General features: G+C 41.6%; 1 protein-coding gene and 1 pseudogene across 2 annotated transcripts in view; one reads left to right on the top strand and one right to left on the bottom strand.

The window, feature by feature from the left end:
- Positions 1-19,524, top strand: part of NUDCD3 (NudC domain containing 3) — a 94,783-nt gene that overhangs the window by 21,735 nt on the left and 53,524 nt on the right. The window lies entirely within an intron of this gene.
- Positions 6,383-7,216, bottom strand: LOC129146464 (60S ribosomal protein L37a-like; annotated as a pseudogene).

Genomic DNA, 19,524 nt, shown 5'->3' with positions numbered 1-19,524 from the left:
TTTATTTTTAGCTTCAATTTTTAAGAGCATTTGGGGGATTAGTAATGTAAATATTTTCCCTGTAGTTTGTCTATGGACTTTGATTATGAAAGTTTTTTCCTCCAAATATAAATGTTTAAATGCTTTATTTTATAACATAATTTTTTTAAAGATTTATTTATTTATACAAGAACTGGGGTGCTGGCCAGATGTGCGGGAGGGTGAGAGGATTACCAGAGACAGAATGGGGAACAGAACAGGCAGACTGACGAAATACACTGCTGAGGGGAGCAGAGGGCGAGACGGAAGAGGTCTGCTGTGTGCCATGTGGGACCCTCGCCAGCCGGCCGGGATCGAACCAGCGCTGCAGAGTCTGTGGACAGCATCACAGCGTGGCGCTCAACTGCCTGCGCCACCAGTAGAGGCCCTATAACATAATTTTTTAAAGTAATTTTTGCGTTGGAAAGCTTTCCCTCTGTACAGGTTATAAAGGATTTCTCCCATTTTTCTTATAATTCATGTCTGCTTTTTCCTATAATTTTGTGAAAATGACCCTTGTGTGTTATCATTTTCTGTCTTGATGTCTGTGATCCGTTTGGTCTCTTTGTATGTGTAAATGTGAATCTGGTATTATCATTTCTGAAATAACTGTTCTGTGGTTTTAATAACATCTGTTAAAAAGTGTAGGGACTGTGTTTTGAAAGAGGACTTGGGTAATTTTGAAGTGTCCTGGAGTGATTGCTGTTGGCTCAGACTTGGACCTACCTGAGAACAAGGGACCTGGCTCAGGGTGTGTTTCTGTCTATGGTACTGCCATCTGTGATTTTGCCAGAGGGTGGTTGTCACACGGACTGTCTTAGAAGTAGTGTCCACTGTCCATAAGACGTTATGTGTCACGTGGTAGTTTTGCTTGGTGAGAAAATCCTTCCTGTCTTATTTTGAGATGTCTTTGGGGTACTACTTTGGGATACAGCAACAAAGCACCAGAAATCATCATCAGGAAGTCACTGTTTTTAGGTGTACCTAAATGTGAACAGGCTTTAAGGCTGAGCCTGTGTCAGGAATTAGGAAGTGGAAAGAGACCATGTATTTGTGGGCAGGTTGTTCAGACTTCATGTCAGTTCTTTTCTAGATAAAATTAGAAAATTGTCTCAAGTGATCTGAGATCCTTTCAGCCACTTAGTTCTGTAGTGCAGTGAAAATGGTTTTGCATAGAGCAATTTGTCCTGCATTGTGCTGCAGCATTCCTCAGGACTGTGTGTGCACCTGTTCTTTGAGTTTTGGCAAGAGCCCCTCTTTTTGGACACAGGGTCTGGCAGGGGACTTTGTAGGAAGAGCCACATAGCCAGGTACCTGTACTCTTTCTTATGTCCTGTTTTGCTTTTCATACCTGCAAGTTTATCTCCAGAAGTGATTATTAAAGATCTGCTCAGTATCCTTTTATTTACAGTGTGAAAACTAGGATTAGTCAACTCCTGAATGAATTTCTGGACCCATATACAGTATGAGTTTGTGTGGTGGCCTCTCCACACCAAAAAGCAATTCTCAGATACCAGTAGGGTGTCCTGGGATTCAACTCAGTTCTGATACTGGAGATAATGTCAGATTCCACAGGTTAAGGGTTCATTGTCCCAAGACTACCCTAGACTTCAAAGGCAGCACACAAGCCCTAGACTGTTTACCTGTTCTTCTGACCAGCTAGCTACAAATCTGGTTCCCATGACTCCTTCCTAGGTTTGATTAACTTGCTAGAGTGGCTCACAGAACTCAAGAAACTCAGTAGATCATCAGTGCTTATGTAATGAGTAGCTGAAGTCAAAGACTGTTACAGGTGGTGCCCTGGAGGAGGTTGCTGGTGAGGATAGATAACCCCAGGAAAAATGCTAAAATGTATTGCATTTTGGGGTGAAAACTCTGATAAAAAATATAAAGGACTGCAGAAGGAGCCCCCAGGATTCGGTGTTCAGGATTCAGCGTTTGGGATTCAGTGTTTTTGGATCTTCAGCGATTCCAGGGTCAGCGACTTCAGCTCCCACTATGCTGATCTTCCAAAAGTCTGGTGCAGGCCTCAGAGAGGCCTCTAGCAGCCAATCTCAGAGGAATAGTTCAGAGGCTTTGCAAGTAGCCGAGCGACTGAAACTGTTCCCAATTTTGCTGCTGTTACAGCCTGGCAGAAAAGACAAGACCCGGAGCCAGGCACCTCGCTGAGCTGCATGAATGTGGCTGTTTATCGGGTCATTCGGCCACTATAGCTGTTTTGAGTGTCGCTTGTCTGGTGCTGTGCTGGGATATCTTGGAAGCTCCAGGAGCATCTCCTATTGTGTCTTCTGTTGTCTTCGTGAGTTGGTACCTGGCCTATAGCCTGGCTGCCACGTGTGCCAGGTCCGCAGTGGCGGGAAGATGCTGTCTTGGGCCTGTGACCTATTGTTCGGAAGAGGAGCTCTGTGATCTCAGTGGTGGTGTTACAGGGCAGGGAGAGGGGCAGCCCAGACCCCGCAAACCTGCCTATTCTAAATGGGTTCTGCCATCCGCCGCGTCAACACAAAACATGAGACTTTAATGGGAAGGAACTTCAATACAACTAGGAAACAATGCAGGAAAGGCAAAGAATCTAGTTTCTAAATCAAGCACCCAAAGTTACCTGTCCCCTCGTGGGTAAAAGTCTGCCTAAGCGGGATTGGCCCAGAGCAAGGCACCAAAGCCTGCCATAAGTCTAAAGCACTTTCCAGTGGGGACCGACAGAAAAGGATCAGAAACCACCAGACAAGTCTGGAAGGAAAAGAGCAAAATTAAAATCAAGACAAAAACCGCCATGGTCACCTCCCCATGGGTCTCACCCACATCTGTGTCAGTCAGCCCACGAACAAAAGGCAAGTGCAGTTTCTTCACGTGTCTCTCGGGTCCATGTGCCTCCTCCAGGTCTCCTTCTGGCTCCATCCTGCTTCCTTCTTTCCTCAGTCTCCTCTGCAGCTTCTTCTCTCTCTGATCAGCTCTACCCTCCATTTGGGTGGGGCAGGGAACCTGGAACCTCCCCCTTTCCTGGGGACCACCCTGTTATAGTGGGAAGATGCCATCTTAGCTGCTTTTTGTTTAGGACTTGTAAACACTGGACACTGCTTTGGGTGAGGTAAACGGCCATTTGTGGCCTCAGTAACTCTGTTTTCTCTGGTGATTGTTCTCTGAGCCTGAGTAGTCTTGCAATTGTGTGTGGGTGAAGAACTCAGACAGTGACTGGTAAACTATTCGGCAGTGTCCTTGGATGTTTTTAGTGCTCCTTGCTGCCCTGTATCACTAAAACAAAGGAACTTAAGTCCTGGAGCTTAGGGTAGGTTTAAGCCATCTGGCTCCCCACCCTGGAAGTGCTCCAAACCCCTTTCACTTTTGGTCTTTATTAGGAGGCACCCTTACCTAGGCATGACTTATTAATCATTCCCCATTGGCAATTGAACTTCATCTCTATTCCTTCTCCTCTCTTCCCCCCCCTCCAACACACACACAAAGGTCTGAGGGTGGGGCTTGAAGTTCCAACCCTCCAATCAAGTGGTTGTTTCTCCTGGCAACTAGGCCCTATTCTTAAGGATAACTAAAAGGTACCTCATTAACATAACACAGGATACCGTTTTCATGCTGCACTCCGGCTATTCCAAGTCTTTTGGGAGGTGTGAGCAAGGAACTAGATCAAAGACCAAACATGAGAAGTACATTTTGGTCTTCTGAAAAATCAACTATGTATGTTTTATAAGTCACAATATTGCATCTACCTTCTCAGTTCTGTGAAACCAGGCTCCATTATAAGAATTATTTTGTGACATTTACCTTTCTTATTTTGAGGTGAAGGTACACATAAGCAGGCTAAGTGTGTGTGTGTTTTTTTTCCAGTTTTTAAATTATGGTGAAGTTCAAATTTGGTAATTTTCATTTATTGATGATGCTTTTGGTGCACTAGCATAGGAATCTTTACTTAACCTAAGGTCACAGAATCACTTCTTGTTTTTATTTAGAAATTTTAGTTTTTTAACTCTTCATTCTCCGCCCCCCGCCCCAGTTATGTTTATTGAGGTAAAGTTGATTTATATTATTCTATTTGCTTTGGGACTGTAGGTTTAAGCCTCTGCAAATACGCATTTTCATACTATACCCATCACCAATGCCCCAGTAATCCTCCATCATGTTTGATTGGGCTCCCTCCTTCCTCTCCTCCCACTCACATTTACATAATTCATTGAGTTAATTTTTTCTGTATGATATGAGGTGATGGATCAAATTTTGTGTGGTTTTTGCCCATGGTATCCAATTATTTTGGCAACATTCTTTGAAATTATTATATTTTCTCTACTGGATATTATTGTAACCTTTGTGAAAAATTAATTGACTGTAAATGTGTGACTGTATTCCTGGATTCTGTTTTGTTGTCTATATGTCTGCAATGATGCCAGTACCATTCTATCTTGACTTGTATTAACTTTTAAAATCTGGCAGTGTTAAGCTCTCGCATTTCCTTTTCAAAATTCTTTGATTTTTATAGATTCCTTTCTTTCCTATATACGTCTTAGAATTAGCATGTTAATTTCTACAACTATGTGGAATTTCATAGGGATTGTGTTGACTATGTAGCCCAATTTCAGTAGAATTTTATTTGTAAATTATTCACTAATAGATAAAAACACAATTGTCTGGGCCTCCCTGGTGGCGCAGCGGTTGAGCGCTGGGTTGCGAAGCTGCCCGCAGCTGCTCCCTGGGCACTGGAGGAGGGTCCCACATGGCCCGCAGACCTCTCCTGCCGCCCGCTGCTCCCCTCAGCAGTGTACTTCAGTCCTTCTGCCTGCTCTGCTCCCTGCTCTGGCTCTAGTGAATTCTCTCACCCTCCCGCGCTTCTGACTGTACCCAGTGCTTGTATAAATAAATAAATAAGTCTTTAAAACAAAACACAATTGCCTTTTTGTATATTGGTCTTATATCCCATAACTACCACCCCATTGTAACAGGGTGGTCCCCAGGAAAAGGGGGGAGGGGTTCCAGGTTCTCTGCCCCATCCTAGGAAGTGTAGAACTGAGCTGGAAGGGAGAAGAAGCTGGAGAGGAGACTGGAGAAGAAAGGAAGAAAGGTGGGGAGCAAGAAAGAGACCTGGAGGAGGCGCATGGAGCAGAGAGACATGTGAAGAAGCTGTGCTTGCTTCTTGGGTTGTAGACTGGTTGAAATGGATGTGAGTGAGAGACCTGTGGGAGGTTAACATGGTATTTTTTGTCTTGATTTGATTTTGCTCTTTTCCTTCTAGGCTTGTGTGGCTGTTCCTGTTTCTTTTCTATGGCTTTCCACCAGAAGGTGCTTTAGATTTGTAACAGGCTTTCGGGCCTCAGGCCAACCCTGTTTGGCTGGGCATTTACCTATGAGGGGATGGGTAACTTTGGGTGCTTGATTTGGAAACTTTGTTCTTTCCCTTTTTGTATTACACACTACTTGTATTAAAGTTTCTTTCCATTAAAGGTCTTATGCACTAGAGTGTGTTTTGTCTTGATGTGGGGGATAGCAGAACCTACTTAGGGCAGGCAGGTTTGGGGGTTCTAGGGTACCCCTCATCCTGTTAATACCTCTACCCCCTACTGTAATTAGAAGCCTTATACTGGGTAGGTTAACAGAAAGCTGATAAAAGTTAGTATACTTAGGCATCTATGAAATTAATATAATTGGGGCCTCCCTGATGGTGCAGGCGGTTGAACGCAGTGCTGAAGCTGTCCACAGCCTCTGCAGCGTGGGTTCTATCCTGGCTGGCCCGGGAGATACCCACATGGCGCAGCAGACCTCTCCTGTCTCCTGCTCCCCTCAGCAGTGTATTTCAGTCCGTTTGCCTGTTCCCCGCTCTGTCTCTGGTGGATCCTCTCACCCTCCCCCACATCTTGCCTGTGCCCCAGTGCTTGCATGCATGAATAGGTGCATCTTTAAAAAAAAAAAAAATAATGTAATTGCAAGGAGTTAAACATATTTTTAAAAAATATAGACCAACAGTTTTTTTTTTTTATTCCCCTGCCACCATCCCCTGTATCCCTTTACCCCTGTCTCTGCCCCGCCCTCAATCTCAGTGCCCTCAGCATGTTTATTGATGTCTAGTAGTTTTTGAAAGTGTTTTATGTTATCTCACTCTGTTGTATGATGGCCAATATTTGTTTTTTTCTTTCTGATTTCATTTACTACATATACTTTTTTCAGATCCCCTCCATTTTGTTGAAAATGACTGCATTTCAGGGGCCTCCCCTGGTGGCGCAGCGGTTGAGCGAGGCTGCCTGCAGCCTCTGCAGCACCAGTTTGATCCCCAGCCACTGGCGAGGGTCCCACAAAAAAAAAAAAACAAAAAAGAAAAGAAAATGACTGCATTTTATCCTTTCTTGTGCTGATGTAATATTTCATGCTATGTATGAGCCACATCTTTTTGATCTGTTTGTCCATTGAAGGAGATTTAGACTGCTTCCTTGTCCTAGCTATTGTAAATAAAACTCCTGTAAATATTGTGGAACATACAGGTTTTTTGTTGTTGATGGTTTTGTATTCTGTGGATATATGCCTAAGAGAGAGTGGGACTGCTGGGTCATAACAGTATTTCTATTTTTAATTTTAATTAATTTATTTTTTACATAAATTAACCCATTTATTATAGGCTGGCAATGTTCCAAATTGTAGAATTTCTACTGGTCTTTCAATTCCTTCAGTCTTCCTTTTTTTTTTTTAAAGGTTTATTTATTTATACAAGCACTGGGTACAGTCAGAAGTGCGGGAGGGTGAGAGAATTCACCTGAGCCAGAGCGGGGAACAGAACAGGCAGACAGACGAAACACACTGCCGAGGGAAGCAGCAGGCGCGGCAGGAGAGGTCTGCACGCCATGTGGGACCCTCGCCGGCAGCCGGGGATCGAACCGGCGCTGCAGAGGCTGCTGGCAGCTTCGCAGCCCAGCGCTCAACTGCTACACCACCAGGGGAGGCCCAATTCCTTCAGTCTTCTGATGGCAGACTTTACTGTGACGGTAGAAGTGGTGTAGGTCCAGGCACCACCAGCCACTGTTTTCATGCAGGAACCACAGTGCTAGATCCCCACAGCTCACCTCTTCATCTTGGTTTTGCCACCAAAGGAGCAAGTGTACTTTGTGTGCTGGCTGATTTCAATTTTCTTCACCATTTTCCTAAGGGAGGCACCATAACGGGTCCCGTATTTACCGAGGATCCCCACCTTCTTGGTTTGTTTGGCCATGTTGCTGTAAACTAGGTGAGCGCCCAGAGAGTCTATTTTTAATTTTTAAAGGTAAATCCAGACTGCTTTCCATAATGGTTTTACCAGTTCACATTTCCACCAGCAATGCAACAGGGATCCTTTTTCTCTGTAGTCTCTCTAGCACTTGGTGGGAGTCTTTTGGATAGGTTCCATTCTCATGAGTGTGAGATGATTATCTCATTGTAGCTTTAATCTGCATCTGTCATTAGGCGTGATCATGAACATTTTTTTAATGTCTTTTGGCCTTTTGGTATTGGTATTATGGTAATGTTGGCATCATTAACTATATTAGATTCCTTTTGTATTTTGTAGTGTAGATTCCTTTTGTATTTTGAAAAATGATTTGAGCAAAGTTGGCATTAGCCCTTCTTTAAAAGTTTTATAAAATTCATGTGTGAGGCCATCTGGACCTGGGCTTTTGTTTTTTAGAAGATTTGTTTTATTACTCTATTTCTGTGTTTTTGATTGGTTTGTATAATTCATCTTTTCCTTCCTGAGTTAGTCTTCCTGGGTTGATTATGTTGCTCTAGAAAATTTATCCATTTTTTCAAGGTTATCAAATTTATTGGCATATAGTTTTTCATAGTAATCTCATATTCTTTTGTATTTCTGCACTGTCTGCAGTGATTTCTCCCTTTCCATTTGTGATTTGGCTTATTTTCTCTCTCTGTCTCTCTCTGTGCCCCCCACCCCTCTTCTTGGCTAGCCTAGTTAGTGGTTTATCTATTTTGTTTATCTTGTCAAAGAGCCAAGTCCTGGTTTCATTGATTTTTTTTTTCAATTGTCTTTTTGATCTTTTTGATTTAGATTTCTTTTCTTTTATTCTTTCCTTCTAACTTTAGGCCTTATTTGTTCCTCTTTTTCAGGATGCTCTAGGTATGACATTAGGTTATTTGGGATATTTCTTACTTTTTAAATGGGCCTGTATTGTAGTTATCATCCCCCTTAAGACTGCTTTTGCTGTGTCCCCTAGATTCAGGTAACTTGTATCATCATTTTAGTTCAAGATATTTAAAATTTGTGGTTTGATTTCCTCATTTATCCAATTGCTATTAAGCGGTATGCTGTTAATTTCCTTATGTTCATGTTTTTCCAGGTTTTTTTTCCTTCTTAAAGTTAATTTCTATTTTTTATGACATCCTGGTTCACAAAGTACTAGGTATAGTTTCAATAGTTGTGGTTTCATTAACAATTTACCTATATCCCAGGATATGTTCTATTCTAGAGGATATTCCAAGTATACTTGAAAGGAATATGTACACAGCAGTTTTTAGGTGAAGTAGTCCATAGATGTCTGTTAGGCCTGCTTGGTCTGGCTCCTTGTTTTAAGTTGTTGTTTCCTTATGTGTACTTTGTCTTGTTGATCTGTCCATTGTTGTAAGGTCCCCCAGTATTACTGTGTTGTTATTAGTTATCTCTCAAGTTCTGTTATTGTCTTATATATCTTTTTATATATATATATATATTTATTTTACATCATTATTCATTTTTGTACAATGTTTGATTTCTCCTCTCAGTTTTAGTCCTGGTAAAATACCCACCACTAGGTTACCTTGAACCATCACCATAGTCTCTGGTGCATTTCCCGCCCCTGTTTTAATCCTTCTCCCTCCCACTCCCCTGCCCATTGGCTCCAATTTATAGTTACCAGCTAGTTTTGTCTTTTTTTTCCCTGATCCCTTATTTGGTTCCCCTATATTCCTCCTATACGTGAAACCATCCAATAATTTTCTTTGCTCAGTGAAAGAAGTCAGAAAGAAAAAGAATAATATCTTATGTACCTTGATGTTTCATCATTTGGTGCATATATGAGTTACTTCTTGTTACATTAGACTCATAATTGTAATATAGTCTTTTTTTCCCCATCTCTTTTTTACCTTTTTTTTTGGATTTGCATTTTTTTTCTTTTTTTAATCTTTCTTAATTCAGAGTCTTTTTATCGGATGTAACTGTTCCTGATTTTTTTTTTTTTTTTTGGTTGCCATTTGCTTGTATAATGTCTTCCAGCCTTTAAATCTAATTCTGTGTTTGTCTTTGTTGGTAAGGTGAGTTTTTTGTGAACAGACAGATGGTTGGACTTTGTTTTGAAACCCATCCAACCACTCTGCATCTTTGGAATGGTGAGTTCAAGCAGTTAATACATTTAAGGTGATTATTGAGATACAAGTGTATGTTGCCATTTAGTTATGGTTTTGGTTTGTCTTTTTTTTATTTTCTTGAGAACTTCCTTTTATGTTTTGTTTATTAGGTTCCATTTCTGTTGTCTTTTGTGTTACTTCTATTAATTTTTGTTTGACCGTTCTAGTGAGGTTAGTTTATTTATTTATTTATTTTTAAAGATTTATTTATACATACAAGAACTGGGGTACAGGCCAGAGGTGTGGGGGTGAGAGGATTCACCAGAGACAGAGTGGGAAACAGAACAGCTGGATTGACTGAAATACACTGCTGAGGGGAGCAGTGGGTGAGTCAGGCGAGATCTGCTGCGCCATGTGGGAAGCTCACTGGCTGAGGATCAAACTTGTGCTGCAGAGGCTGCGGATAGCTTCATAGGTTGCGTCTTAACTCCTTGCACCACCAGGGAGGCCCAGTTAGTTTATTTTGGAGTGTTTGTTTGACACATTGGGTGATTTGGTCTCTGACTGGATTAAAAAAGGGTCCATTATTATTTTCTACCTCCTCTTTCATGTAAACTAATTTAGGTTTATTTTGCCTTTATATTTGTTGTTCTGTTGCTTTATGATAACCCCTTTGATATTTCTTTCATATGTGGCTTGGTGATGATAAATTTTTTTAGTTTTTGCTTTTCAGTGCAGCTCCTTACTTTTTTTTTTTTTCTATCTTGAAAAAGAGTCTTGGATAGAGGGCTCTGGGCTGGAAGTTTTTCTTTAAGTACTTTGAATATTTCTTTATTATCAATTTGTGCTTGTAATGTTTGTTGAAAGTTTTTCTGGTAGTGTGATTGGTGTTCCCTTATAGGTTACCCTCTTTTGATAATTTTAGTCTTCTGCCCTTATCACTCATTCTCAACAGCTTTATTATGTGTCTTAGTGTATACTTGTCTGGTATTATTTTTTTTTTTAACTCTTTGGGCCTCTTGGATCACAACTTCTGGTTCATTTTCCAGGGTGAGATGGTTTTCAGATATTAATAAATGAAGTGAGGTTTTTTTATGTTAAGAGGGAAGTGGGAGAAAGAATCAAGAGAATATAAGGGCTGGTTAGAGGGGCGATAGCTTTAATTGAACGTCTATCAAAATCATATCAACCAGTAGAATTTAACTTTTTTAATTATGCAACACTAAGTACTGTCAGATACCATTCTAAAACAGCTGTAAAAATTGAGATGTCACTAAAATGGAAAGCTTATTTATAAGTACAATTTTGTTATTCCAGCACAAATAATCTGATTATATCAGGTACTGTTATGCCTCTAACCTTAGAGTTTACTCTCAGTGGTGGAGACAGTGTATATGGTAGATATCGATATAAAGAGATATATCGTTGTACCAGAAAATGCTGATTCCAGAAATTGCTTTTCCATCACACTTTCTACATGAAAATAAATAAGTACTTGTGGTCGAGTTTGATGTACTATTTGCAGGTAGGCCAAGTGCCTATTACCTGTGAACAGTGGGATAGGCCACCTTTAGAATTGTCTTATTACTCTGCTTTCCTGTGACAGGCCCACTTGGTCTTCATGAACAATGAGCAGGATTGAAAACTTCAGTTAAAACATGAATGGTGATACATAACACTTTAATTTGCATTTCTTTAATCATAAGAAAGATCGCATTTTCTATGCAGTGTTTTATCATTGGTGTTTTCTTATGTTAATTAACTCGAGTAACTAGACTCTGGGTGTTGCTCTTCTGTAGAATTTTACAAATAAAAATTAACATGTCTTATTCATGGCTTTTTCCAGTTGATTCATTACATTTTGTGTGGGTATTTTGTCACATCTTTCTTGTAAGTTAATTCCTTTATGTTGTTAGATTCTAGAAATTTCATTCTTTAACATTGTAAGTGAATGTACCGTTCTGTTTCTAAAGGATGATTTCTGTAAATATTTTGAAAAAACAACTATTAAGGGGCATATCTGGTCTGATCAAGTTCTCTTGTACCCTTTTGGGTCTTTAATTGATACTATGATGAAGCTGTTATAGAGCAACCCCGATATTAAACGGGTTCCTGGCTGTGGGTCCTCACCCGCGCGCTTTAAAGGGACTTATGAATACTCTACTACAGACACACACAAAAGGGTTAATAAAAGGTTTATTTACAAGAGGAAAGGAAATAAGGAAAATGTACAACTCAGGGGAAAAATAGGGAAATAAAGTCTTTAATGCGTCCTACCCGATCCGACGACCTGGAAACCCAAAGTCACTCCCAGAGCTGGCCGGAGGCTCCGCGCTGGCCGAGCGCCCCAAAATGGAGAGAGCCCCAAAGCCCACGTGTCTGCCTTTTGTATCCACCTGGCTGCTTAACCCCACCCTCAGGTCCCAGCCACCTTCCCTTTGGTGGTGATGGGATTTGGAGTTCCCAGTGTCTTTGGCTTTGACCTGGGGTGGGGGTGGAGTCCACAAAGCCTGTATGGAATTAGCTTTGGGACCGCCTTTTCCCCCTAACAAAACTATGTATTTTCTTGAAGATTCAGTTTTACTGTCATTGGTTTTTAAAAGCAGGTATATCTTTGCATTTTTCATGGTTTTCTTTTCCTTTAAAGTCTATTTAAGAAAGTTGTCATGAAGATAATTATATACACATTTCATGTTTCTTGAGTTCCCTTAATGCCCAAATAAATTGCTTTTTAGGAATGGTATCTTTCCCACAATGTGTTACAGCTGTGTGACAGTTAGGAAAGCAGTTATTTAATTAATCATAAAAGTAATTACAGCAGGTTTTAGAAAGTTTGGCATATAGTAAAAATTATTCAAAATCTGTATCTTATGTTTGTTTACAATTAAAAAATACTATATTTGTTATTTAAAATAATAGATCATTTTAACTTTAGAAAATACTTGTCCACTATACCAAGTGAATTACAAACACATATAAAAATAAGCCCTCTTATTCCCTCCTACTTCTGTAGCTGATGTTAACTTATCCTGGAGTATATATCCTTGCACACTTCTCTGTATATTCATGTAACATACACACTGAGATTTTCAGAAATGAGAGATATAACTCACATATCCTAAAATGCCTTTATCGTATACATTCCTGTATTTTTAGTATACTTACAGATTTGTGCAGTCACTGCTTCTATCTAACTCCAGAACATTTTCATCACCCAAATGAACTTTGTACCCATTACCAGTCACTCTTCATTTTCTCTCAGACCTCCTCTGGCAACCACCAGCCTACTTTTCTGGCCTCAGAGATTGTCAGTTCTGACATTTCAGATAAGTGGAATCATACCATATGTGACTTACTGTTTCTGGCTTTTTTCACTTAGATAATGTATTTTGGGATTTTCCATATTTTAGCATGTATGAGGACTTCATTCCATTTACTGTCTGAGTATAGGACTTAGTTATATGGATGCACCACATTGTGTTATTAAATCATCATTTGTTGGGCATTTGTGGCATCTATGATGAATAATAGTTCTATGAACGTTTAAAGTTCGTATACAAGTTCCTTCGCGGACACATTTTCTTTTCTCTCGGACTTAGGAGTGGGATTTCTGGACCCACATGGTAACTCTTTCATTCTTTGAGGACTTTGGTAACTTTCCCACAGCAGCTGCACCATTGTATACTGTATTTATTCCAGTTCTCCACATACTACTATCACTTGTTATCTGTCTTTTTTATTCTAGTCATCCTAGTGGTTTCAATTTTCATTTCCTAGTGACTAAAAAAATATGCAAAGTATTTTTTTCATGTGCTTTTATTAGCCATTTGTATATCTTTGCAGAAAGGTCTATTTAGATCCTTTACTCATTTTTTAAATTGGGTTAATTTGTAGAGTTTTTTTTTTTCCCCCTTAAATTCTGGATACTATTCTTAATAGATAAATGATTTGCAAGTATTTCTCCCATTCTGTGAATTATCTTTTCTTTTGATAGTGTCCTTTTGAATTCGAGGGCACCTTAGGGATAATTAGGCAGCTTCAGGAAAGTTAAGGAAGACTCCAGAGATAAGGGTAACAAATTCCAAAGGGGACTAATCAAACACCCCAGGACTAAGGTCAACAGGACATTCCAAATAGAGGACAATGAAGAAAAGAAGATAAGGGCTGGGACACAGAGACTTAGTTCTGGGCACAGAGACATTTAGGCAGTGAGGCAGTGAGTGCTACCACCGAGAGAACTAACCAATCAGAGAGACTGGTGGAGCTTTAGAATAACCAGGGACAGAAGGTCTATATTCCCTGAGAAGGCTCTGCTTCGGCTTCCTTTCCCCTCCCTGGCCAGGTTCCATGGCCTGGGAGTCCCACTTTCTTTCTGTTCCTTTTCTCCTCAATCGACTTTTTCTTTCTCTAAACAAATCTGCCTCTCCTTGCTTGCTTGCCTGAGTGTCTGCAAAGTTCCTGCTGCAGCTTCGTGAGACACCGACCGGTGGTGGTCTTGTGGCTGGTACTCAGCACTGCCCCTGCAGCCTGAGGTCCGTTCCTGCCTGGGAGACTAGACCTGAAAACCTACAATTCTGGTATCACTGTGAAGCACAAAAGTTTTTAATTTTGATGAAATCTTGTTTACCTAGTATTTTTTAAAAGATTTATTTATTTTTTGTTTATACAATAGCCGGGGTACAGGCCAGAGGCACAGGAGGGTGAGAGATTCACCAGAGACAGAGTGGGGAGCAGAACATGCAGAAGGACCGAAAGCACTGCTGAGGGGAGCAGCGGGCGTGACAGGAGAGGTCTGCCGTGCCTTGTGGGAATCTCCCTGGCTGGCTGGGAATTGAACCCACGCTGCAGAGGCTGCGGACAGCTTCACAGTGCTGCGCTCAACTTGCTGCACCACCGGGGAGGCCCTACCTAGTATTTCTTTGCATATGCCTTTTGTGTTGTACTTAAGAAACCATCACCTAATGGAAGATTACAAAGATTTTTCTCTTATATTTTCTTCTAAGATAATTTGAGCTCTTATATTTAGGTCTTTGATTCATTTTGAGCTGTTTATGTGTTATGTGAGCTAGTAGTTTACCTGTATTCTTTTGGATATGGATATGTAGTTGTCCTAGCAGCATTTGTTGAAAAGACTGCTCTTTCCCAGTGAATTGATTTGACACTTTTTTTTGAAAACCAGTTGACCATTAATTTGATAGTATATTTTATTTTAAGATTTATTTATTTATGCATACAAGAGCTGGGGTACAGGCAAGAGATATGTGGGGGTGTGTTTGAGAGGATTCACCAGAGACAGAGTGGGGAACAGAACAGGCAGATTGACCAAAGAATACTGCTGAGGGGAGCAGTGGTCGAGTCAGGAGAGGTCTGCCGCGCCATGTGGATTGCTCCCTGGCTGGCCAGGCATCGAACTTGTGCTGCAGAGGTTGCGGATAGCTTCATAGGTTGCGTCTTAACCTCTTGTGCCACCAGGGAGGACCTTGATAGTCTATTTTAGACTCTTGGCTCTGTCTTTTTGATTTCTGTGTCTTGTCCTTAACACCAGTACCACATTGTCTTGATTACTGCAACTTTGTGAGTAAACTTTGAAATTTGGAAACTCTGTGAGTCCCCTGACTTTGTTCTTTTTTCCAGAACTGTTTTGACAATTCTGAGACCTTTGCCATTTCCATAAGGATTTTAGAATCAGCTTGTTAGTGTCTGCAAAGAAGTTAGGGGGAGGGAGGAGGATATTAGCAGGTATTATATTGATTTTGGAGGACATTTTCGGGAGTATTGCCATCTTAATAGCATTTAAATCTTCAAATCAGTGAATTTAAGACTATTCTTTTTACTTAGCTCATCTTTAATTCTTTTCTACACTTGTTTTGTTACTTTCAGTTAACTAATGGAAAGAAAGGCTTCCCATGCCTCTCAAAGCACCAGTATTCTGGTGATACTGACTGGGTGTTAGCAGTGTTCCTTGTGATGCGCAGAGAGCACTAAACTCCATTTTGTGCTTGCTACACCTGAAATTGAGACAGAGTACAATGAAGTAAGTGAAAGACTCCCATGAAGGTCATCCAGGATGGAGACTGAACTCACACACAGACAGCAGTCTCAATTTGTGTGTCAGGAAACTGAAGCACTGTGAGAGCAGCATGTAGGAGTGGGTGGCCACCTGGTGGACTACTCGCCTTGAGAGCCAGAGGGAAGGCTTGATTTTAATTTAGCTGCTTAGGAATATGACTGAAAGCCTCTGATTCTTGGACTTTGAAGGTGAGGTTGCTGATGATCCCCTAGGGCAGTGTCCTGTGTGTGAAGATGGCAGGCAGTGCTCGGCACACTGTAGAAACTGAGGCTTGACCCTATTCTTTCTTGGATGCTGGGTGTCTCACAGTGATGTCCTGTTTTGGTAGTCATCCATGTGAGCATGGTCTTGAGGATGACTAGTCATAGACTGGCAGAAGCCTGTGTTCCCTTTGGAAGTGATCACAGAAGACTTTGTTTTGGTGTTCATGCCACAAAGAATAATGATTTTGGTAGGTGCACTTGTGGCAGTGGAACTGGTGTGACTGCCAGGGCAGTCCTACCCCAGGGCAATGCAGTGTACCTCCTTGTTAAAGGTTCTTTTTAAAGTAGGGACTAATTGCCTTTCCTTAGCTAAGTAAGTGTACTGTTGTTTGAAATGCTGTCTGTCAGAGATACCATTCTGACGTTTGTTTCATATGTGAGTGTTCTTATTATAAGCAGGACCTTTATATAAGTCACTAAATAAAATTGTCAAATCTACTTTGCTGAAAACTGGGCTGTATTCCTAAGGCATTGTTTTTATTTCCTTGCTTTTCAGATTTTTTGTCCAATGAGAAGATTACATTTGATAGTGCATCTAGTTCTGCTAATTTAAAGGATAGTGGTATGGGGATTGCTGATTTATACATTAGACCAAGATGTTCCTCTGAAGCACTTTTTTGGGGGAGGCAATGAAAGATAATTGTTTATATGCTGCATGGGGATGGGCAGCGGAAGCAAAACAGCATGGTGATTCTGGGTGTCACTGATTTCAACTCACCATCTAGGGCTGCAGGAGGACCTGGGAGGACCTGGTCAGCTGTGTGGCCTGGATCATGCCCATCTGTCTCTGCAATCCCTCGCAGAAGGGGGACTGAAGGGTCTCACTCCATTTATATGCAGAGGGACCATTAGGGTGGATCATTTGGCTTATGCAGAGACTTTATAAATAGTAGGAGTGTTTCTGCAGCCTGTCTTCATTCTGTTCACAGCTAAAATTCCCTGGCAGCCTGTAACTAATGAGAACGGAAAAGTACTATTAGCAGACTCTAAAATCCAGGAGGCTTTAGTGCTCCCATGTTATATTGTTGCTTTGACTGTTCTCTTGGGTGGCCATCTCTTTCAAGTTGAGCTGTTGTCAGGCCATGAAAACGGCCATGTTCTTACCAAGCCCCCGAGGTCTTTTGTTAGCATGAGAGTCTGATCATGCTCCCTCAGGGCTTGTGTGGCCAATCAGATGGTGCCTAAGGTCACAAGCTGGTCCTGGCATTGTCTGGATCTGAGTAGTCCAATCTGCTGTGTGTAAATTGGGGGTGAGGACTGGATCAGCCAACACCTAGGTAAACGCTTGCAATGTTAATCAGTCATTTTGCTCACTTGAGTCTGTGCTGTGAGTGCAGTGAGGCTTAGTGAACTGAGCAGCTTGTATAAGATTCCTTTGTATTCCATGGTGAGCAGGTTCTTTTGACCCCAGAACACTAAATTATATTACTTTATCTGAAATCTTTCAAAGCCGTTCCTTGCTTTGAAGAGATCTGATATGTGAATCCTTTGCCTGGTTCTTCACTTTCTTGCCAGGGAACTCATAGCTTCTTGAAGCATTAGTTTAGCTCAGAGCTGATACTCTGATTCTGGTGCTGCGTGTGCCGTCTGTGCTGTGCTAGACTACCCTGTTAAACACCTTTCACCTATGCGAATGCATGCACACACAGCAAAGCCCTCTTCCCCCCCAAAAGAACGCCAGGGATAATTCAGAAACAGATTGTGGGGAGAAGTCTGCCAGACTGTGAGGAAGAGGTGTGGAGGTCAGTTGTGCAAGTAAATACTGGACTTTCAGGAGACTTGACAAAGCATTGATGTACTCTCTCATGCTGAACAAGGGGGGATTGTTTTAGAGAAAATGAGGTAGCTTATTTCCAGTTTAAGGTACAGTAGATGAGATGAGGCATATCCCACTATTGGTATGCATCAAGGAGGAGTATGTGAAAGTAACAGGATTAATATGATGTTCCCTGGCATTTACAGGTGGTGTGGAGGTCGAGGGGTGGGCATGGAGAGAGGTCAGCCAAAGGCAGCCAGGTAGGTGGGGAGTGTGTGTGTGAGAGAGAGATGGGAGGGAAAGAGAGGGACTGTGGCTTCAAGATGGGGCATTGAATCCATATTTTGTGAAGGGATTATAGGTTCTGAAACTACAAAAAGGCAAACTTGAACTTAACTTGGAAGCCACTAGAACCAGAGCGTTTCACACAGGGTGTGCTGAAAGATGAGGTGGAGAAAAAAAGATGCAGGACATTTGGACATTTCGCTGGGAATGAAAGGGAGAAGGTACTGGTTGCCTGAAAAGAAGACTGGTTGGGGTTATGGTTAGGGTTAGGGTTAGGGGCAAGGCAAATACAGGTTCTAGTTTTTAGGATGAATTATTGATGGATATGTGAGGGCAAGGAGTCAGCGGTTAAGAAGTCTCAAGGCTGCAAGATAGGAGGGGATATTGATGGTACAGACTCCTAGGAAGGGGACAGTGTGTGAGCAGGAGCCTGCTTAGGGACCTCTTGCCCTTGGCAAGAAACAGGAGCACTTCCCATACCTACTGGGTTGCCAACAAATGTCAAAACTCTTGTGTAAGTGTTGGGAGTGGAGCTTTGCTATTCTTCATCTCAGCAAAAGCATTTACTGTAAGATTCCATTGAAGAGTGAGCTCCTTAGCCATAACTATGTCAAGATCATTAAGGGTTTGGTTTGTGCACCTTCTTTCAGGAGGAAGCACTTCCATGTTCTTGTAAGCACACCCTTTCCTGGTGCCAGATGTGGGCAGAGAGTGGAGGCGTTGTGGAGGGAATGAAAATTGTGCTTCCCTGGCTGCCTTCCCTGGGGGATGAGGGCAGAGGCCTACTTTACCTTTACTTTCTCTGTTTGGAGTTCTGTCCTCCTGAGTAATAGAGAGGAGTGGGAACTTGGTGTAAGAATGAAAGAGAACAGATTAATTCCAACACAGGCACTTGCAGGCAGAGAGAATGTAGAAATGGCTGGTTGGGCCTGGGCCTGTGCCTGCCCTCTGCACTGCCTGTATCTACCTTAATGCCCATGATGTATCTCAGTTCACTGGTGTACCTCTTGGATTGAATTTTACTTTTGTCAGAATTTAATAGCGTTTACTCCTGAATTCCTGGTGCACAATTTTGCTTGCAGTCAGAGACGTTTTAGGGTATAATGAAAGGAAGCTGGTGCATGCAGACAGCTTGTATTAGGGCTTACCATTACAGAGGAGAATTTTACTCTGGGCCTCAAACTGCAACAGAGACCCCTGTCAACCCAGTAACTCCCATGGTAGCAGAAGGCTTACCCATAATAGTCAAAGAGAATGGACTACACAACAGTTGGGCTTAGAGTTCTTCAGGTGTTCTTGTAAAATTGAAAGTAAAACTTAGATGTTGGTAACTTGAAACTTGTTGACTGGATTTAAGGGAAATGAGTGGAAAAGTCTTCTATAAGATTAATGTATAGCTTTTTATGTATATATTTTATGAGTTCTGTTGTTTACATTGAATTTCTTCAAAGCTTGTCCCAGTTGCATTCCAGTGTGTTAGATAACATATTAGGTATGGTTTGTCCTCCTAGAAGGTTGTAATCACAATTGGGGACCCATGACAGTAGTCTGTGTGGCTGCATAAATAAGCTTGAGATGAACACATGAGTACATACCTACTCTGTGTGTGGCTGCCATGTCACCTGTGTGCGGGTGAAGGCTTGGCAGTGAGAGGAAAGAATTAGATGAACAAGCTGAGAAATGGAGGTTGGCAAGGTGAGGCATACCATGAACAAGGATGCCACCCATGTTCACCTTCAGCCCCCAGTTCTGAGTGTTGGGGTTCATCCTGAGTCCACTGAAGTTCATGCCTTCCTCCCACTCCTGCCATTCCTTCCCACTGTGCTCCAGTGCAC

This window comes from Talpa occidentalis, unplaced genomic scaffold (assembly GCF_014898055.3).
Source record: "Talpa occidentalis isolate TD23 unplaced genomic scaffold, MPIMG_talOcc4v2.1 talOcc4.10, whole genome shotgun sequence".
In the NCBI taxonomy this organism is placed as follows: domain Eukaryota; kingdom Metazoa; phylum Chordata; class Mammalia; order Eulipotyphla; family Talpidae; genus Talpa; species Talpa occidentalis.
The sequence above is the reverse complement of the archived record's forward strand: the minus strand, read 5'-3'. Positions and strand labels throughout refer to the sequence as shown.